Here is a 7,229-nt window from a genome sequence, read left to right as displayed (position 1 = left end):
TTTAGCTTGCACTTACAACACCAAAATAGAGGAAATTAGGACAGCATGAAAAAAACTAATGACACACACACACACACACTACAAGTTGTTAAAGAAGTTTAAAGAAACTTTTTTTTGTTTGTTTAAACATTTTCATTGTGATTTACTATTGAGTGTGTAGAACATGTTTTATTTGTAATGGTTATGCAAGACTCCATAAACATTGGGAAGAACAGACAATAAAGTCACTTAATTTTGAATTTATGTGTTATGAAGTTATTTTTTCTTGCGTAAACCCAACCTCGGATAAGTGGCTGAAAATGGATGGATGGATGGATTTTACTTTTGCTATTTTTTACTTTTGTAAGAAGAAAGTACATGTAAACATCAGGATACTCCATTTCTGGCCCACAGGTTGCTTGGTAGGTCACAAAAATCTGAGTCAAGACTATGAACCTTTGATTTAAAATTAAATTCATTGATATACTCCCCATCCCAAAAGAAGTGGCAACAGCCATGCCGGATGTTTTGCTACTCATACCATTGATTAAGTACTCTAGACATGTCTAGGTGGAATAGTGATTCAGGTACATACCCTTCTCATACCCTTCCCAGTCTATGAGTTTCTGTGTTTGACCTTGTTTTTGGTTAACTTTTTGGACTTTAATTTTGTAGATTTTTATCAGTTACTGATTCCCACACCCGATCCTTGTTTGTTCTCACGTCCCTCAGTATCCATCCTGCAGGTTTTCCTTGGTTCAGTGCCAGATCATCATATGTTGCTTGTTGCTGTCGCTTTCATACTCGTCCTGCTTGTGGTTTCCTTGTTGGTTTGTAAGTCAGTCAGTTTGTTATATTTTTTGTCCGTTTTTGTTTAATTTGTAGTTTATTATTCTTCCCTTAGCACCTCCTTTAGTTAAGTTTTCAAGAAAGTCTAGTCACTTGTCCTCACTGCCTCAGTCCTACATTGGGGTCCAGTCTCACTGTGGACCCTAACAAGCCTTATTACATAAAAAAATATATATAAAAAAAAAAACCTTGTGTACTTTTACATAGAGGTAGATATTTTCTGTTTGAAATGCAGCATGTGGTAGCAAAGAAGAATGAATGCCGTTAGTAACAAGTAGCCAATCAGCAGACTTGTCCAAGTTGGTGAAATCTAGTGAGTCAACTTATGGTTCATATGGATTAGGCAGGATGCAAAAGTTAGAGACAATACAAATATAGTTCTGTGAAAATAATTTTCACAGTGACCGTTGTGAAAATCCTGTCAGCTTGGACTTGCCAGAGCTTGTAAACAATGATTATCCAACATTAGCAACAGATTATTAACTGTATGGTAATAGTCAAACTGAAGAGTCAAGGATGTGAACAGCAGCAACCAAGCAAAGGTTGGAGTTTTGGCAACTTTGTATAATCACACAATGAATTTGCACATATTCAGCTATTTCAAGGTATGAAGGGATGGTTTTCAAGAACATTTATTCTAAATATGCATGGTGATTAACAAAGACAAGTTTTTAATAAAAAAACAGGAGACTACTGGTGACAAAAGAAACAAGAATATTTCCAACCATCTATCCATTCGCCATACCTTCTTAATCCTATTCAAGGTCTAGAGAAAGGCCGGAACTTATACCAGATACCATTGGACAAGAGGCAGGGTACAACCTGGACAGATTGTCAATCTATCACAGAACCTAGAGTGGGGTTAGAGGTTTGGTTGAATTAGATTATCCTCTATTTATTTATTTATTTCGAAAGATAACATTATTTGACTGCTGGTACACTATTTAGTATATGCATTTATTTCTTGAAAACCAAAGCATACTAAAAAGATACAATGAAAAATGTATTATCTGCCATGGTGGTAATGTAAAAACAAGTGCACATCCACAGAATGATACCAAAGAGGCAACATAGATATTATCTATGTTACCCCTTTAATTACACTAGTGACAACTAAACAATGTCTTCATTAACAATAATGGAATTAGATATGAGAGCCTCATTTCTCCTGGCAGGTAACCTCCAAACTTTAATATCTACCCACTACATTCTATCACCAGCCAATTAAAAAGACTAATGAGCATCCTCACAATAGAACACTGGTTTTCTGGTAAAAAGGGACTCGTTGGAAGGGTTTCAAAAGCGAAAGATTAAAATCATATTAAAGGCTTAATTACACTTGTGGTTAGTCATTCCTTTCATAAGTAGATCCAGTGTCATCTCTGGTGAGGTTTATTATTCATTTGAGGTGTCAAAACTGGTTTTCATCAACCTGTTTACAGCATCCCACAATCAATGCGGTCTAATTATGCCTCCAGAACATCCACTGCTAATAATAACAGGGAGTGATCATGTGGGTGATAGAGGCTGGATAGAGGACTAAGTGTCATAAAAAGAAAACATGCTTGACTGAGTTATGAATATTATGTCAAATGTAACAACATTTGGTCACAGTTTCTCTTCAGAAGAAGCTATATGTAAAGAATTGTTTTCATGACAGTATGAAGAAAATGACATACAAGCCATGTATCGATTGTGTAACTCAACATATATGGATATGTTATATACATTATAGAAACATCTTTAAACATCTTTATAAAAGAAGTTTAGTTTGTGAGGGCTGCTACTGAGATTTGCTGAGTCTGTACACTTAGAGATGAACTTTAACAGTAAAGTTAATTGTATGCATGTATGCATGTAGCAACAATTTACAGGGTAATGGCTCATATTCATGATAATAAATCATGTATTCAGGTTAGAACAAAAAGATATTATTTGAACATATGTGGGATTCTGGGTTGTTTAAAAGAAGAAAAAAAGTAAAACAATATTTTCAGAGCAAATTGCTTGAGAATTGTTTATATGTCAACTTTGAAGAGTTTCAAGCCATGTCAGGATCACAGCTATAAATGGCAATGTCTGCTGTCTTAGTTTACAGATCCACTGCTTTGTTTCAGACTGAAATACCTCAGCTGTTGTTGAATAAGCTTGAAATTGTAAATGTTTTCATGATGCACAGTGGAAATATCCCCAAAGAGCCAAAGCTTTCTTTTTGCACCAAAATGATTCATCTAAAACATCTTAGATGCATGTTTGAACTTGTGCAACTTTGTAATGGCAGTAGAAGAGAAGAGCTTTAGGATTCATTGTCTCTGTACAATGTTAATATTTGTGATTTTAAGTCAAAATTCCACTACAATCCATGGTGTATGGATTGCCAAGTCAAAGTGTCTGCTATGAAAAGGTTGGTGGTGTTGGGTGACTCTGCTTTACCACTACTCAGAGCCAAGACTATGTTGGAACATTAGATTGTTATAAAACACACACGCAAATGGAACTGATTGATGACATACAGTCTCAATACAGTTATATCTTAGTTGTATGTCAAATTTTAACTCGTGCACATTTGGAGTTAGATAAACAAAATTTCAGTTTGCTTGCAATGTTCTGTTGTAAAGCTTGATTGACAAAAAAGTTTGCTTTGACTTTGACTTTGGCTTTGATATGGCCTGGTAGTAATAGCTAGAATCCTCTGCTAACATTTGCTAAAAGGGTGAGCATGGTTATACTCTCCTCTTTGATAGCTTTATCATTGTTAATATACTCATGGTAGCATTTCTCTAAAGCACTGTAGTGCTTAAGTGCTTCATAGTCCGCTCCTCTTCTTTATGAAGTAATACAGACATTATTAGTGATTAAAACAGCATTAAATAATCTGTATACACTGAAACTGAAGTACTTTCTCCAGTTGCAAGCTTAATTTCACAGTGCTGAGTCAATGCTTCATAAAAGCAGTACATCTGCACATCTGAATTTAGTTTAATTATGTACAAAATATACCACTAGCCTCAGTAACAAAAGTGGGAAACAGTCGAAAATAAAGTGGTTAACAGCAAAATAGAAAATTACTGTCCTTTGAAACCTTCTTGCAAGCTGCCTTTAATTCGTGGCACATGTGGTGGTCCATGAATCGATGCAGAGGCCATTATAAAGCAAGGAACACCCTGAGGTGATCGGCATGCGTAGAGAGGAGGCTAATATTACTAACATTTCCATACCCTGTTGCAGTGGGATGACTCATGCTGCATACATTTCCAGAAGTTAAGGACAAACAGGGTGTCATTTAGATGAACATCAGAGGAAGGATGATTGTGTTGATGAGAGGAAAAGTGTGAAAAGATGAAAGATGAGGAAGCTAGGCATGGATTCTCTGCAAAGAATTGGTAGGAAAGGTGCAAAAAGGAGTTAGGAGACAGAATAAAAAAGATAGTGATATGAAAATGGGAAAAGTTGATATGTTGCTCTAGTGCCTGGGTAGATAAGAGAAGAAATAGATCAAAAAGATACACAGAAATGGGAAAATGACTGTAATACTCAGCGGAAGACAGTTCCATTGCTGGAGATATGAAGAAAAATTGGAAGACAGAGAACATCAGATAAAAGAAGTGGCAGAGGGCATTGAAATGTCTGCATTTACACTTTACTTGATACAGGGATCCAGTGCAGTTTCACCAGCCTCTCTGCTGATTTTGAAACAGCAACCTTGGATATCTATCAGCAACCTCCTTCTGAATTAATTCTACTCTCGCGCCATTATCCCCGTGTCATGTTTTATCATTGTCAGTGTCTCCAATCGTCTACCTTGTTATATCCAAAGTCATTGTCCTTTTTGTACCCTGAAATAACATCAAAGTTTATTCACCACCAAAAGCCCACAAAGAAGCAATCAAGCATTTATGGAACTTTTTGATAGAAGTTGCTGTGATGCATTCAATGTTGCTTTCTTCGGTAGAGCAGTAGGTCAGAGATTTTTCTTTTCCCTTGCAATGTGGAAATGATTGCTGAACAAAATCATCAGTATCATCAAATATTTCCATCTGAAAATGTTTTAAATTTTAAATAACTTTTTTTGGTTTAATATCTTAAATGACTGCTTTGAGTGACAGTGCAGGGCTTATGATAATCTGATAAAAATGGATTTACCATCTCAGTCTCAAGATTTAAAAAAAAAAAATGTTAACAATAAAAGAGAGTTTTGCCCATGTTCATTGGACTTGAAACTTGGACTTGGACAAGTCAAAACTGCCTGACTGACCGGTGAAGATGTAAAACTGACTCGGGTCTGCATTAGTCCACAGTAACAATATGGCAGAGAGTTCATTGCTTGGTTGTTAGAGACATGTGGCAGAAACATGTCCAATCAGGAAAGGTTGTGTATTAACTGATAAGATCAGCCGTCTGCTTCATAGTATCCCTCTGGAAAATCTGTAATAAGTTTTTCTTTCAGTGACGGAAAGCTGTGTTTGATAAGTGGCCGACATACCGTGCCATTGAAAAATTACCAGTGCAAGTGTAGCTGAAAAGTTATTTTACTGAATACTGTGTGTTCCAGGTGAAATTATGACCTTTATAGAAAATCTACTTAACGTTTAGTGTACTGGTACATTTTCTGACCAGTGAATCTTTTGGCTCACATTTTTGAATATGATAAAGATGAAAAACAATAATCTGCCCTGACAACATCAGTCAGAATCTATTTGCTTATAAACAGTATAAATAATAACCTGCACCAATATGTGCATTTAAAGCCACACTGGAGAAGTGTGTGAGCCTTAAAAGTTGTTTTGTTATGCACGCTTTCAGGCCTGAAACTGACCTGCAGTGCCTGAGGCTGAGAGACCGCAGTTCATAACTTTGGTTTCCCGCACTGCACCCTTTTGCTTTACAATTGCTTGACTTTTTTGTGGACTTTTGATGCTTTCTTTGTAGCCTCATCTATGTAACAACAATTTCATGTGTATGATTATATATATGTGTAGGGCTCACAAGGCGATTAGTTTTAATGATAGTAGTGTTACATCCCACAACTGTGGGGAAAGCCAATAATATATTCAATAATTGTAGACACTCAATGTCACATTTTTTTCACCAGCAGTTTTGCTTATGTTGACTGCTCAAAACTGGATATTGCTTTCATGTTTACATGACATCTTTTGATGTCCTCGTTTACTTTTCATTTTGTATTTACAGGACATTTTGATCTATTAAGTTGATGTACTCATGCCACGGTTTGGGGATTTGCTGCTGTGGTGTCATGCCTGGTTATGGAAAGGCTTAAGGGTAGATATGCTAATTATCAATACAGGAAGTGCTGCAACACTTTAACCTATAGTTCTACACTCAGCCTCAGGCAACCCTCAGCCTCACATGTGAGCACAAATCTGTCAATATACCAAGCAGGCATGACCTTACATATTACTATTGCTGTTCTCCAATAAAAGCTACCAATGAGGTTTCATCATTTTCCTGTTAATTTTCATCTTCTTTTGAATTTAGGTGCCATAAATTCACCTGATCAGTTGTGGCTCTTTCAGGACTAAAAATCCCATCATATCAGAGGGGGTGCAGTTGAGTGATCAAAAGGGAAGAGAGGTTGGAGACAACAGAGCGGAATTATCTGTTAATTGAATGCCGGTTTGAATCTCACAGATGACTGAACATAGGATCGTGATGGAATAAGTTCATGTTTTCAAATCACAGGATTTTGTGTTTCACTGAAAGCATCAGAAAAAAAGTCTACTGGTCTATTTAACTTACTTTCTTCATACATTTAAAAACAACAAATTTTATGTTTGGGTACAAAAAGGCAGTACATCCATGATGATATTAGATTAACTGAACTGACAAGCTGATCAGCTGGTACTGAGTGATTATCCTCGCTGGTCAGACATCAATATGGACAGAATCAAAGAGACACACTGCTTCAGGATATTTACTCTTTTTACTGAAATGTATAAAGCTAATTAGCTTTGTCTACATAAGGTATAAACACAGAAAAACACATAATGGCATGAAGACAGTGTACACACTCTCAACAAACTTGAATGCTATGGTAAAAGGTCATAGTTAGTGCACAAGTTTGTAACAAAGGCTTGCTGTAAAAAAAGAGAAACAAAAATCATCAACTCTTAACAAACTCCAGCAGAAAGTTGTGGGCAATCGCCCAGGAGTGGACATCCTGGGGGCCTCACTTATTGTGGTCTAAACGCTCTTTAGAGGTGAAACAAGTCTCAAATAGAACATAGGAGATATCCCTAAAACAGCCTGTTTAGCTCATAAAATTGCTGCAGTTAAATGTTCCTCACATGACTTTAGGAAGACATCATATTTTTTTGTGGTTACTTCATGGTCATGCTGCAAAATCTCCTGTTTGTTGAGAATTTTATTGGGGACATGTTTTT

This window comes from Leuresthes tenuis, unplaced genomic scaffold, assembly GCF_036924035.1.
Source record: "Leuresthes tenuis unplaced genomic scaffold, fLeuTen1.0.hap1 SCAF_23, whole genome shotgun sequence".
In the NCBI taxonomy this organism is placed as follows: Eukaryota; Metazoa; Chordata; class Actinopteri; order Atheriniformes; family Atherinopsidae; genus Leuresthes; species Leuresthes tenuis.
This window is presented reverse-complemented; position numbering follows the sequence as displayed.